Source organism: Phyllostomus hastatus, unplaced genomic scaffold (genome assembly GCF_019186645.2).
Source record: "Phyllostomus hastatus isolate PE091 unplaced genomic scaffold, TTU_PhHast_1.1 phas_scaffold_1066, whole genome shotgun sequence".
Lineage (NCBI taxonomy): Eukaryota > Metazoa > Chordata > Mammalia > Chiroptera > Phyllostomidae > Phyllostomus > Phyllostomus hastatus.
In genome coordinates, this window is record NW_025334004.1 from 20,130,167 (window position 1) to 20,145,451 (window position 15,285).

Here is a 15,285-nt window from a genome sequence, read left to right on the forward strand (position 1 = left end):
ATTCAATCATGGGATACTTGTATATATATTTTAAAAAATAGATAGCTAAAATGTGTTTTTAGTTATTTCATTTAAAAAATGTCATTTTTCACCCTGGCTGGTGTGGATTAGTGGATTGAGTGCCAGCCTGCAAACGAAAGGGCCACTGGTTCAATTCCCTGTCAGGGCACATACCTGGGGGTGCACCCCCAGTTGGGGGTGCACAAGAGATAACTACACATTGATGTTTCTCTCCCTCTCTTTCTCCTTCCCTTCTCCTCTCTCTAAAAATAAATAAATATAATCAGTTTTTAAAAAGTCATTTTTCTCTAATTTCCATAACAATAATTACTCACAAGTTATTCTACATAGTGAAAACAAGTTACATGTTGTTTGTTGAGAATACAACAACAAAATTGCATTTTATAACTAAAATGCAACAAATATTTGAAATAAAGTTGGAGTTGGAGGGCAGGAAGAGAGGGGGATAGAATACTTCTTGAGTTGCACCTGCGCCATATTATAGGTGTTAAGCCTCTAGCACTCAGTAAAAGAGTACTTTATTTCAAAGCCACAAAACTGATGGCAAAAGGAAAGGAGAAATTTGATTGCTTGAGAGTTACCCTAAAATATTGGATCTGCAAATTTACATGAATCCGTGAAACAGGCAGGTGTCAGGAGTGTCAAATGGTGTCTGAACTAACCAAGAAAAACTTGCTTTTCTGCAGGACTGTGGTGAAAGCGTTGGTTCCCAACAACTTTCACGTTTATAAGGATTTGTTTTAAGGCTCTAACTACACATTGGGCAAGCAACTATATAGTCCAAAAGTATTGGCTGGATTTAATGTACTGGGGGCATGTGGATTCCTAAGAATGTCACACCTTGTCTATGCCAATAAATCAGAGTGTCTATTCTTGATACTAAATCTGATGTCATTGGCAGACTTTCCCTGTTTATTAGAAGGGTGATATTCAGAAGGGAGAATATTTTTCTTATGTATTTTGCTCTTTCTGTGATTTGGGGTATTCTATGTTCTTTTTTAAGCTATGAAATATTACTGGCAAGTCTCAAGAAAACTAGATCTGGATTTCATTTTGTCTCTTCAACTCTATGTGATCTTGTGCACATTCCTGACATGTTACAAACAGCTTGTGTCTCTGAATGTGCAGTATCAATTTTCAGTGGTGAAAGCCCCAAAAGGAAACAGGCTGATTCTTCCATGCACAAACAGCTGGGCAGTTGTGGATGGAATTAATTGCTGATATATATTGGCTGTGTTTTTCTTCTCTTGTCATTTCCTTTGCAGCTGCGAAAGTGAGGTTTGACTTGAAAACAGACATTTCCAGCAGTGCAAATCCAAAAAGTATCAAGATGGGATTCTTCAAATATAATATCTAATGCTGCTACCTTTGAGTTGTTCAGTTTGGGGAAGAGCAAACACATGATTTATAATTACACATACAATTGAAAAGTAATTAAATCAGGCACTTGAACTATGAAAGGAGTGTTTTGGAATGGGTCGGTTTATCTTACAGCAAGAACGACCTCATAATTCAACGAAAGGCTCGATCAGTCAGCACCCTCTCCCTCGGATCCTGAAAGAGGGTGTTCTAGGCTCTCTCTCAAAATATCAAAATGGTCAATACTCCAGGCTGATTCATTGTTCCTGTGTAAGGGAGTAGCTGTTGGTGAGGGTAATGTAACATGCATCACTAAAAATAACATTTTCCTGGTTTTTCCCCAAAGCCTTTCTATTATTTGTTTTAAATTCCATGTGAAGTATTATATAGCTTATTTTCTTTTACATGCTTGGGAATTTTGCTGAGAAACATTTTTATTTCATCAGTTATAGGAGTTCAATTAAAAGTAACTGTTGTGTTTCTGAATGTGCATATTCAGAAAGTAGTATTGACTTAAATCACCTTGGACAATAATCAGATGTTCGGTAATAGTTTCAATAACTGATAAATCATTTTAGACACCAATTAAAGATTTTAGACATCCTACTGAATACCGTCTTTGGAAATAAAATTTTAAAAATTTAAATCAGAAATTATTGATTTCTCATGAAATTATTTTAAAAAGTGGGTGATTACAAAATTTTTTCAAAGTATAGTATGCATATTAGTGATTTTAATCAAAGTAATTTATGTGTTCATTTCAATATTCTACCAAAGGAAGTCCACAAATCCCTTATTTTTGAAGACAATTTTTGCTTAGTTGATAAGAGAATGATTTTATTGTCTCCAATTGCCAGGAGAACTAGAGCACTGATAGAGAAGGGTAAGTAATGCTTATGTTCATGTTCAAGCCCCCTATTTTGGCCAAGTGGGCCAAAGTAAAGTTCTGGAGTGAACAGTGTTGCCAACACCTTGAGATATGTAGAAGCTGCTGTTGCTAAACTTAGAAGTTGGCGTGGTTGGACTTCCTTTATAGTAGTTCACTTCCACCTAACATTCTGTTCTGTTGATTAAGCTCTAGGACCCACCTTGCATTGTATCTTTACCTTTTTCAAGAAAAAAATGAGTTTCATTTCGTTTGATGGCAGGAAAGCTGATCTACAAACATGAACCCTCCCCCTGTTTCTTTAAGGAGGATTAACCAATTAATTTTGACTCAGAGGGCCTGAAAAATGTTGTGGCGATCTTAGCATGCAGTTTGCTCTCACTGCAGCCTGCCTGGGTGTGTTGTTTCCCCCAGAGTGGGCTCCACCCTGCTCTAACCGCACTGAGCGGGGATATCTCGCTGTTTAAAACAAAGTTCATTTTTAGGGCAGCATTGCATCAGAATTGCCACACAAAAACCAGCTTAAGAAATGTACAGCAGCTTCAATTTTTTTGTAAGTAATGGATTGTCTATTGTAATACTGATAGTGCACAGCTTAGGGGAAAGCATAGATAAGGTTAATTTTGTGCCAGCTGCTAGTAACATGCAATACTCTTGGGGAGGAACCTGTGGCTTTATCAGTCAACTTAATTTTTTTCCTATTCACTTGTCTGCTCTTTTTTTAAAGCAATTTACTGAACTGAGTTTTGTGGGGGGGGGGGTATTGTATTGGGGGTGACGTTGACTGTTTAAATTAAGGCAAGTCCTGGTAGTCTCCTAAATGTGCTAATTATTTAACATAAGATTATTTGAAGTTGTGTTTCACACTGCATTTATTGGACCCATTAACAGCACAATCTGGCAGTACTGTATTGCGAGACATCATGGCATGAACTTTGTGTGTAAGAGTGGGTTCATTGAATGAAAAAAAGGCAGCATCTAAAGAGCCTTTATTTCTGTCATAATGATGCTTTGTCCTGCTGCTGTTGGGGATTTGTCAGAAGAGTTGGGGAAGGTTGCAGCCCAAAGTTCTGTTCCATGCCTTGTCTGTGCCTCTGTGTTCTTTCTAGAGTTTGTGACGTGAATGGTAAGTTGAGCTACAGGAGAATTATTATTATTCAGTGAGGTCCATGTTCAGCACATTTTTCTTTGCAAATGGGGTCTGACTTTTTCCCCCCTCGTGTATTGGGGTTCTTGTTTATAGCTGGGTTGTTAATTCCTGTGAAGTGTTTGATTGTGCACTGACCAAAGTGGGCATGTTGAGAGGCTGTGCTTTGTGATGTCTACACTGACTGTTTTCTTCCTTTTGTGTGTGTTCATTGTGTCCTTTTGTGGGGTAGACACACCCATTCCATACCAGAAGGTTGAGCCACTTGCCCCAGATGAAATCAAAGCTGAATGTTGAAATTGGTTGATTTCAATAAAGTTTGCAGGAGTGACATTGTGTCATCCATCTTGGACTTAGACTATTTAGCATTTCCTTGCCTCACCTTCCTCTTTGTAACTTGGTGGTAACTGCATTTAGCAATTTTCTAACATCATAAGGATGTGAGATGAAAGTAAAATCATTGTATCATAGAAAAAAGCACTAGCCTGGGAATCAAGAGGCTATTTCTTTGGACACTGTAGTTTCTTCACCTGTGCAATTAGGAATTGGGTTAGCTCTGTAAGATCTCTTCCAACTTCAAATACCCTTACATTCTTTGTAAAGACACGTGCCTATTCCACAAATACTAACAGAAATGTATTAGAATTGAGAGGAGATGTTTATGTACTAACCTAATATCAGTCTTATAAATGACATGAAAACGAAAACTTTGCTTTAAATAAATTGTGTATGTATATCAGAAATATTGGAAAATTTTTCTTTAATATCTAAGCAGTAGAATTAGCCATATAAATCATCTCCTCAACAAGGAAGTAATTTTCAAGTGGAAACTAGGTGAACCTCTTGTCACAAGTGTTGTATAGATGTTTCATTAAACATTTCCTTTATTCTGTACAATTATTAGTTGTGTCCCCTTCCGTGAGTGGCTTTAAAACTTTTCTTTGTCCCTGGCCAAGTAACTCGGTCAGAGCATCATCCTGATATGACAAAGCTGGGGGTTGATCCCTCGTCAGGGCACACACAAGAATCAGCCAAGTGGAACAATAAATCAGTGTTTCTCTCTTTCTTTCCCTCTCTCTCAGCAAATTAAAAAACAAAACAAATTTTTTTCAATGTATTTTGCATCATGACCCAATATATACACCACATGCACACCACTTAATCTCTGGAGTAAATTTCTCTTATAGCACAGAATATACTGCTGCTTTCTCTTCTATTTTATTTTTTAAAATGTTGATCTCTGTCCATTGAGCTAGATGGTTTCTGCTGTCCCTTTGAACTCCTGGAGAATACAGTTACTCCTAGACTTTCACAGTTGCTCTAGAGCAAAGTTTGCCAACCAGTTTGTTGTTAAATATTGAAATTAGAAGGTGTTTCTGAATAGATTTTACTTGTAACTTCTGTAGAAAGTCAACAGTTAATATCCCCAGTAATACACTTATTTTTTCTTATAATGTTTATGTAATATAAAGAAAATGGGGTGAATTTTTTTCACCAAGCTTTATAGAACTGCCCCCAAATCCCCTGTTTACTCTAGTGTGCTATACAAATTTTATATTGTTTATGCTGACTGTATTAGTGAAAACTAAGACACATTCCATGATATAAAAAAAGCTGGGAAGTCTTTTCTAGGGAATTAGATATAATGTGTCATGTAGATTAAATATAAAATGTCAAATTACCCTTAATAGGCCCTGTCTTTATCCTCCTCACCAGAGTTTTTCCAAGGCTGTACAGAAGTTCCCTTCTCTGCTTTAATATACTTCTGAAAAGTATTACTTTTATAACTTAAAAATGCACATGGTAAAAATATGAACCAATACAAAAGGGCATATAACAAAATGTCTCTTTCCTGACCTAATTCCTGAGCCCCACTTCTGAGGGGTAAGGGGAAGTTTCTTCTTTATTTTCCCAGAAAATCCCTATGAATATCTTTTTTTTTTAATCCAAATAAAATTACACTGTGCATACCATTATGTATCTACCTCATTCTTGCATCATTCTTTTTAATGGCTATGTAGTACTTCAGTATATAGCTAGGTATACTGTAATTTATTCATAACATTTTTGATAATCTGGATTATTTCCAAGTTTTTCCCTTTCTCCTCTATCAGATATATTTATGCTATTAGTCTTCTCTTTTGCCTCCTCTTTGGGACAGAACCCAGAACCCAGGTGCTACAGGAAAGGGGTGATAGTACTGTGTGGACATGGAAAAACCCCTCCCCAATTTCTCCTCCTCTAGAACACCACAGGGCAGGGCTCTGCCGTCCTCGCCATCCACGAGTAGGTAAGAACTGCCCTGGGAGTCGTTTTTCAGCAGATTAATGAGGTTACTGTTGGGTCCAAAGTTCAGACACTTGAGTGTGAGATTATGGGCAGATTGCCCACCTGCCTTATTCCTCGGTTATGCCATCAATAAAACGAGAGGTTGGAAGAGATGAGTTTTAATGTTCCTTCCAACTGTAATATTTACCTAGTATTTTTGTTGGAGTATTGATTTAAGCTCTATAACCTAAATTATATGAAATTTCTCTTATTTAAATTGAAAACATCTTTAGTATATATTGTGTGGTCTGTAATTTATTTGACCCACCATTTGGCCTAAGCTATTTGAAAGTTTAAGGATATCAAAAAAGGGAAGTTGAATATTGTACTATATTTTTACATAAACTCTCTTTTGTAAAATGTCAATTTCAAAAGCATAAAACCCATTCCAAAGATAAAAGCAAATTTTTTTTAATCAGGCTTGAATACTTGAGGAAAAGATTCCAAGTGAGGTGATGTTTGTTTTTAAAATGGATCCTTGCAATTTTCAATGAATCTAACCATTCAAAGCTAATCCTAAGGGCTTTGCCACTTGGCTTCAGCCCCCTTGTTTAAATTGTTTTCATATTCTAGCCCTCTAATCCATCTTCTTGTTTCACTGAATGCTAAAATTGATATTGCTTGACATAGCTAAAGTTTTCTGATTTGGTGCTGAGGAAGCAGCCTTAGAGGTGAACCATACACTGTCACCCTGCCAGCAAAGTGATCAAGTTTCACAGCAGAGTTATAAAGTAACAGAAGCAGGAATCTTTGCTGCATCACACATGGGTTGATTAGCATTGCCTGTTTCACAATTTTATTCTTGTAATTCTGTCAAATGACAGCTGTCCTGAAAGCAAAATGTTTTAAGAGCTTCACCATTTGATTTGTGTAATTTCAACAGGAAGATAGATGTTATCTTGATCTGGAGGTAGAGAGTCTGTGTATTTGTGGACTGGTTATCCTAGCTTCTTGGCAGAAAGCTTGGCGTACTTTGAATAAGTATACTTTTCTTAGCTATGTTTTATTATCCAAGTAATGTCAGATAGTTATACTACTGGCCTTCCGTGTTAATTTTTATATCAATTGACATAAGGCTCAGTTTATTAAAATGTATTGAGGACCTTCTAGGACCCAAGCACTGCATTAAATGGTGGGACTAACCAGGTGACACGGACAACTTCATTGGCTTCTACTGAAATAACAGCTGTTCTCATTTCTTTCATTGTTGGAGTTTTCTGATATCCACTGGTAAGCGGAATTGGACAGAGGAACTTCTTCAAATTTGAGTCTGTGAAACTTGATGAAAACAAAGCATATTTTCATTACTTAACAAAGGGGTCTTCATGTCTTGTTAGGGCACTGTCTGTTACTGTACATGTTCATTTTTCTGTATGTAGGTCTGTTAGCAACATTGGTTTTCACTAACCAAATCTTAAATGAAATAAAGTTGTGATGCTTGGACTAATTGAGCCTCAATTTTAGCCTACTAAAGTATATCTGAAATATAAAAACCTGTTGCAGTTTGTGTACCTCAGATATTTTAATGACTTAAATGATTCCCTGTATGAAATTAACCTTGAACATGGTCACAGTATGTCTTGATGACACATCCTGAAACCTTCTTTGTCAAGTTACCCCATCCATTGTGGTATTTATGACTGAGGAAATTTACTATAGTTAGAAATATACAGGATATTGCTGCCTACAGGATGTTGAACATACTTTGCATAAAACATTTTAAATCATTTTAGAAAAACCGTCCTATGATAGCAAAATCCGTCAAAGAGATTGTACTTTGAGGTGAAGAAAACAGCCATTTAAACAGGGGAGAGAGAAGAAACGTTTAATCATTATTCTGGTCTGTTTGCAGTCCCAGAAGGGACTGATGTTTCTCCTTCAGAGCCTACCCAGCCTTTGGCTAGGGTCCTGTGACACACAGTGGGAATTCACTTCCTACCAGGAAATGCTGTTTTTCAATGTATTATCTTGTTGAGACAACCACAGTGAACAATGGGCTATTAATGTATTAGAACAACAAGTGTCATAACTAAGCCAATATTTGCCTTGTTTTGAGTGTTACACTAAAAAAAAAAGACTTTGGCTGGGCTTCAGAATACATCTGTGCACTTGACCATCAGTGACTACGGGACTTAAAAGCCATGACAGTTAAAAAGAACAAAGAACAAAAAGTATTTCAATAATGGTGATGAACTTTTGCAGGTTTATTGTACTTACTTCCTGTCCACAGACAGGAATAAATGTAATAATTTAAAATACATCTTTCAGATTTGAAAAATGTCCATTTAAAAGTCTGTTTTGAATTTTGGAAGCTACAGCAAGAAACTGACATAAAAGAAGCCTCTAACTCAAGTTCTGTTATGAAATATTAAACCCTCTTATGAGATATATCACATTCAGTTTTGGATATTTATACTTAAAATAATTTGATAATAATGCTTATTTGGGGACTGACAGCTTTTTAAAAGCTGTTACTTTTAATAACGATTAGGAAGAAGAAAGCTCCTTTCTTTTTAGGGGTAATCAGTGAATATCAAGTCATTACTATAACTCTGTGATAAGAGGACAATAAAATTTCAGAGCTGGAAGGTAAACCTAGAGGTCATCTGGTCAAATCACTTCGTTTTATACATGAAGAATTTCAAACTTTATTTAGCTGTTCGCTCACTGAAATCATCCTTCTATCCTCTTAATCCCAAACTCTACTAGCAATCCTCAACAGTTCTTGGGAATCTCATATTTTTCTTTTATTTGGCAGTTGTCATAAACTAGCTTTTACTGTCAGTTATCTTTCCATGTGGTCATGTTCTAGTTCTGTCATTGATTAAAATGGGAAGTCATTAAGGGCAGGGTCTAGACCTGTACTTTATATTTCTGTATATCCTTTACTTAATAGCTCATTTGTGTTTGCTGATTGATTGAATCGTAGTTTGCGGGGTTAAGATGACATTTTTGTCGTATTTGTAACTGGTCTCAAAACACAGCACTAAGTATAGATTTTTTTAAATTGCTCTTTTGACACCTTTATGCTTTCTTGTGATTACTTTTCAGTCAGCTGAAGACATTTTATATGCCGATCACAATGTTATTTCCTCACCCCTCTTGGATACCTGGTCATTCTGATCAAACCACGATTAGCCCAGTTTTCAAGGCTTGCTGTAGGTTCCCTGCCTTAGTTTATTCTAAAGTGAGTGGAGAATGAGATATGAGTCCACAGCCCTACTCACCTCACTCAGTTTAATAAGCCCTTATTGAGTAACTTTAAGTGGACAGTGAAGAAAGGGAAAAGTTGTTGACAATTACTGGAGCAAATACACATACTCAAATAATGTAAAAGCAGCACAAACTTTGACAAAGTGCTTTGAGTACAATAAGGGGGAAGCAAAGGCTAATTCTGATGGAGGAGATTGGGGAAGCCGTAATGGCAGGACACGGCTTTTGAATTAAGACCACCAAGTGTGGGTTCAGATTTGGATGGATGAAGATGAAACAGGAAAACAGCGCAAGTGTGAGAAATAAGGTAACGAAGCTGCAATCAGGGAAACAGCCTTTGTTTGGGAGAGTCACCATTTTCCTGTGTCTGGGGGGAGCGGGGAGGGGGTAGTATTGAGAACTTTTTCATCTTACTTTTAGATCCTGAATTTTAGAAACCCCTAGGCTGATTCTTAAGTATTTTCTTTTTTTAAGATAGGGCTCTAGTATGCTTTTTCTTTTTCTTTGAGGGGGGAACTAAGAAAATGGTATTGTGGTATATTATAGTAGGTGGACTTGGGCTTCTCCCTTATAATCATGAACCCCAAGGGTTCTGGTATCCATACGACACTTTAGATGTTTGAAAAACACTTTTCCCCACGTTACCACTCTATAGAACCCATTCCTGACAAGAGAGATCAAAAGTAGACACAAAATATTTACCAAACTCTGGAGAGCTACTTAAGTTACTAAGCTCCATGAAGACTGCTTTTTATTTGACAATGAAATACTTGATGTAGGCTCTACGTCCAGCTAAATAAACACTGAGGAGCTAAGCTGTGAGTCTAGTCTTTGTGAGCCTCAGAAACACAAGAATCCTACTGCCAGCCTGGACTTAAAATACAACAAGCAATTTAAATGGACCCTTCAGGCATGTGTGAGTGGGCACAAACAGCTGAGTCATATAGTTTACTCTCTCTAGTGAATTACCACGAAAGCTTGAAGGAGAAGCATTCTTATTATTTTTTAAAGATTTTTATTTATTTTTAGAGGCAGGGGAAGGGAGGGAGACAGAGAGGGAGAGAAACATCGATCGGTTGCCTCTTGTACACACACGCTGACCCAGGATGAACCCACGACCTAGGCATGTGCCCTAATCTGGAATAGCAACCTTTCACTTTGTGGTATGACGCCCAACCAGCTGAGCCATACCAGTCAGTGCAGCATTCTCGTTATTTAAAAATGGTATAAATGGCTCTAAGGTCTTATGAAAACACATTTTAAAATCTGTTTTATGTGTTGTTAACCCTGAATGCATACCTACCAACCCCTTAAAGTCAAGAAATCAGAGCTTGAGTCACTAGGTGCTTTTTCATCAAAGTTAACATTTTACTTAATGTACTTTAGCTTCTGAAATTAGTTTATGGCCAAACCCTTTAGTTAAAGGAATTTTTAAATACAGTTTATGTTTCAAATCTTCTTTTACAATGACAGATCCTGTGCTACTCTAGGTAATGGGGAAGACCTGAGTAAGATAAACTGAGGGACCTGGGCAAGTCATACTTTCTTTTGGGGCCTGTTTCCTCATTTGGAGAAATGAGGGGGTAGGACTGGATATAATAATATCTTATATCCTACTAATCTCTAACACCTTTAAATTTTAAAGGTGCTATTCCTCCTTTGGTTCTAATTAGATAATATTAGGGAAGGCAGTGCTTATTTCTAAAGAACTGACTTTGATTCTGCATAGGTGTGCTATCCATATTGTGATGGTAAAATGCCTCCTAAAATAGGTATGATTAGGATGGAAATTCCATTGGAATGGTATGTTCCATTGGAACGGCATATGTCTTAGTTTCCTAAGGCCACCACAGCAAAGTAACAGTGACAGAGGAACAGTAATGCAAAGTAACAGTGCATGTATTTGTTTCCTAGGGCTACAATAAAGTACCACAAAATGAGTGACTGAGAAACAACAGAGACTTCCTCTCTTACAGTTCTTGAAGCCTAAAGTTAAAACTCAGCATGTCGGCAGGGCTGGTTTCCTCCAAGGGCTCTGAGGGAAAATCTGTTTTATGCATCTCTTCTAGTTTCTAGTAGTTGCCAGCATCCCTGGCGTTCCTACGCTTACGGGTACATCAGTTCAATCTCTGCATCCATCATCACATGGCTTTTTCCCGTGTATCTGTCTCCTCTGTGTTCACGTGTCCACATCTCTCTCACTTTTCTCCTATAAAGACCCTAGTCATTGTTCAATATTTAGGGCCTCTCTGAATCCAGTATGACCTCATCTTAATGTGATTACAAATTAAGACTGTTTTCAAGTAAGGTCACATTCTGAGGTAATGACATTTTAGGGGATGATTTTAACACATTACAGTATATAATAGTGAACTGTATGTAGATCCAAAAATGATTCATTTGTAAAAGCTAATTTCACCAAAGTGGGTTTTCCGGGGGTTGGGGGGGCGGGTGTTTGTTTTTACAAAAACAGATTTCCAAGGTTGATAAATATCTCTTTTCATGGACTTCCACTTTAAAATTATTATCAGTTTTTCTAAAATGGCAGGTAGTATTTTAAAAAGTGATTTCCAAGTACTATTTTCTGTGCTTTAGTAAGTTGCATTTTTCATGGCTCAATATTAGACTTTCCAGGGGTGGGTGGAGGGACAGATGAGGTTGTGATGACCTTGAAATCTTCCTTACTAGCTAAAATCTGAAGGTAAGAACTCCTTGAAACCAAACTTCTTTGTGGTAATGATGTATTGCATTATCTACAGCTTTTGGATTAACTTTTACAGCCGCATTTTATAAGTTGCAGCCATTAAAGCCAAGAATCTCTAACTGGAATACCTGAAATAGAGCAAGATGTACTCTTGAAACTTACTTGAACCCTGTTTTCTTTAACATTTTGTTGGTATACATTTGTGTAGTTATTAATATAAGCAGTATTACCTGATATTTTCTGTGCACTCCCAGCCTCCCTCCAGTCCCTTACTTGTCACAATGACCACATTAGGGATGGACCTGTTAGAAGTATGGTCCATAGAAACAAATCAATTTTCTACGTTGGCCATTTGGGCGAATGTTTATTTTGCAAAACTCAACTCCTTTTTACTAATGAGCTTTGCAGGATTGTTTGCATATCTTCAGAATTAGGAACCAGAATTTCTTGAGTTCAAAAATCCTTGAGAAATAGATAGATGTGAGATTGGAATTTCAGGGAGTGAAGTTTTCTGTATTACTTGTATTCTGATATTCACTTTGGCAAGTTCCCCAGGTTTCTAGAGTAGATATGCAGTAGTATGTAAAGTGAATTTGACCTCAAACATTACTCTCAAGAAAATGTCAAAAGCAAGGGCTTTAAATTTTCATGCTCAGTGCTGGACAAATAATTAAATTGACTGTAGTTCATGAAGTATGTGAGAGTAATGTTTCTTTAAAAAAATAAAAAAAGATTTTTGCCCAGAAGGACTATGTACCAAGTAGTAAAGAACCAAAGCCATAACGTTTCTCCAGAAATTGAGAGCAATGAATCTTTCTTTAAAAATCATAATCTCCAGTGATTCCATTTGTTGAAACCTCTCATTTATCATGAGTTGTCAAGTTCTGGATAGTTTCCTGGATCTCAATTTTTTTAATTTCACTGATACCAGGGGACTTAATAACAGAAACTAAATGTCTGAGAGGCACATTTGAATAATCAATCCACTTGTCTTTGTCAACTTTCTCTTAGGAAAAAAAAAATTCCTCCTTTTGTTTTTTCCCCAACTATTTCCAAAAACTCTATCTTGTAGACAAATGATGCCTGAGGGAATATATATACAGCATTCATCATTTTTTGTAGAAAGGTGGGTAAAGGCACCAAGGCATGTGGTTTTTTATTTTGCAAGATATGTGAAGGATTGCCTCTCTGGTTGATTGTTTTGTTCATCATTTGCAAGACTATATGAGGACTGTCCAGAAAAAGTCCAGTCATTGTTATATAATGAGAATAGTTTGTGGGACATTGCAGTAACCTGGCAGCCAAGGAGAGTGGGCTGGAATGTGCATGCGTGAGCAATGAAGACTTCACTGTACTAGTCAGTGGGTGCTGTAGATGCCATTGAGTGAGCATGTGTACTGTGTGGCCATCACCTTCAAAATGACTGAGAAAGTAGAACAACAAATCCGCATCAAATTTTACGTTAAGCTTGAACATTCCTCCACGGAAGCTATTCAGATGATTCAGAAGGCTTTCAGGGATGATGCAGTAAGTGCAGTGCAAATAAAGTGTGGCGCAAACACTCCACGATGGTCAAGATTCTGTTGAAAATGATCCACTTTCTGGAAGGCCTGCAACAAGTGGAACACCTGGAAATGTTGAATGTGTTTGGGCTGCAATAAACAAAGATCGGTTACTGACAGTGCAAGAACTAGAAGCTGATCTGGGGATTCCAAACACTACTGTGTCTGATATTTTGATGCAGGATCTTGGCATGAAATGTATCGTGGCAAAATTCATCCTGCAAAATTTGTTCTTTGACTTCTGCTACCAGAGCAGAAGAAATAATTTGCTGCAGTTGCTAAAGACTTGATTCAAACTGCTACCAACAAACCAGATTTCCTCAAGAATGTCATAACTAGGGATGACTTGTAGGTCTACGGCTGTGATCCAGAAACAAAGGCCCAGTCGTCCCAATGGAAGTCGCCTGGTTCTCCGTGCACAAAGAAGGCACAGCAAAGTCACAGCAAGATCAAGACCATGTTAATTGTGTTTCTTGATTGGGAAGGTGTTGTTCATCAGCAGTATGCCTCTCCAGGCCAAATAATTAATAAGAAGTACTACCTCAATGTTCTCAGTCGATTGAGAGATGCAGTATCACCAAGGGCCGCACCTAAGGGCAGCTGGTGATTGGCAGCTTCATCACAACAATGCACCCACCCATGCATCACGTCTCATGTGGAGATTTTTGATGAAACATCAAATCGTCCAGGTAATTCAGCCCCCCTACAGCCCATATTTGATGTCCTATGACTTCTGGCTTTTCCCAAAACTAAAATCTCCTTTAAAAGGGAAGGAATTTCAGACTGTCGATGAGATTCAGGAAAATATGACCAGCAGCTGATGGCAATTCCAACAAAGGATTTTGCAAAGTGTTTGAACAGTGGAAGAGATAACTGGGAGAACTGTGTGAGGTCCCAAAGTTCCTCCTTTAAAGGGGACTGAGGTGTCATTGTCCTGTGTACAATGTTTCCTGTATGTTGTATCTTCAATAAATGTGTCTATTGTGCATAGCACATGGCTGGATACTTTCTGAACAGACCTCATATGTTTATTGAAAAATCAGTTTCATACTTGCTTTGCCAAATGATTCATGTTGCAAACAATTTGAGCCAAATCTAGATGATGATTGAGTTTGGACTTTAGAAAATATATTTCCTCTGAACATTTTATACGCTTTCAAGTTTGTAACTTTGCCCCTTGCATGGCCATTATCATTGGTAAATTTTTAACAAATTTTTTTCAAGATACTAGTGAATATTACTTCTACTCCTACCAATGTCTAAGCAAGTAATTGCCTCTCTTCTCCCCACCACCTACTCTTCAAATACAGAAGTCCAGCTCATTACTCCTTGCAACAGGTAATGCTGATCAATAAATATTCTTTATCAGTCATTGGTACTTTAGTGAGAAAACCGTTAGATTCACCCTCTACTTTGTCCAGCAGTGAATGCCTTTAGTCTTTGGATCACCCTTCTGAATACTGATCTAGCAAGCACCTACTTGAAATTTTTGTACTTATTGTTCTGCACTTAAATTTTGAACAATGTATGGTATGTTGTATCAAATTACTACCATGTTCCAGTTGTACAAGTACAGGATGTATTCTTCATGTTTGCTAAAAAAGTTTATCTTTTTGTTAAAATATATTTTATTGATTATGCTATTACAGTTGTCCTACTTTTCCCCCTTTTATTCCCCTCCGCCCTGCACCCCCCCTCCCACCTGCATTCCTCCCCTTAGTGCATGTCCATGGGTCGTACATATAAGTTCTTTGGCTTCTACATTTCCTATACTATTCTTACCCTCCCCCTGTCTATTTTGTACCTACCATTTATGCATCTTACTCCTTGTACCTTTTCTCTCTTTCTCCTCCCTCCCCCTCCCTGCTGATAACCCTCCATGTAATCTCCGTTTCTGTGATTCTCTTCCTATTCTAGTTGTTTGCTTAGTTTGTTTTTGTTTTGGTTCAGTTGTTGATAGTTGTGAGTTTGTTGTCATTTTACTGTTCATAGTTTTGAACTTCTTTTTCTTAGATAAGTCCCTTTAACATTTCGTATATAATAAGGTCTTAGTGATGATGGGCCT

The 15,285-nt window shown here is 37.3% G+C and overlaps 1 protein-coding gene across 8 annotated transcripts in view; it reads left to right on the forward strand.

Moving 5' to 3' along the window:
• Positions 1–15,285, forward strand: part of ADD3 (adducin 3) — a 125,636-nt gene that overhangs the window by 66,833 nt on the left and 43,518 nt on the right. The window contains exon 1 of one of the 8 annotated variants that reach the window (XM_045854017.1): positions 2,686–2,819. The exons of 6 other annotated variants lie outside the window; for them this stretch is intronic. The gene's annotated coding sequence lies outside the window, so the exon portion shown is untranslated. Of the gene's footprint in view, positions 1–2,685; positions 2,820–14,540; positions 14,559–15,285 lie in introns of those variants that run through there. One more of the 8 variants, XM_045854022.1, reaches the window with a different exon arrangement.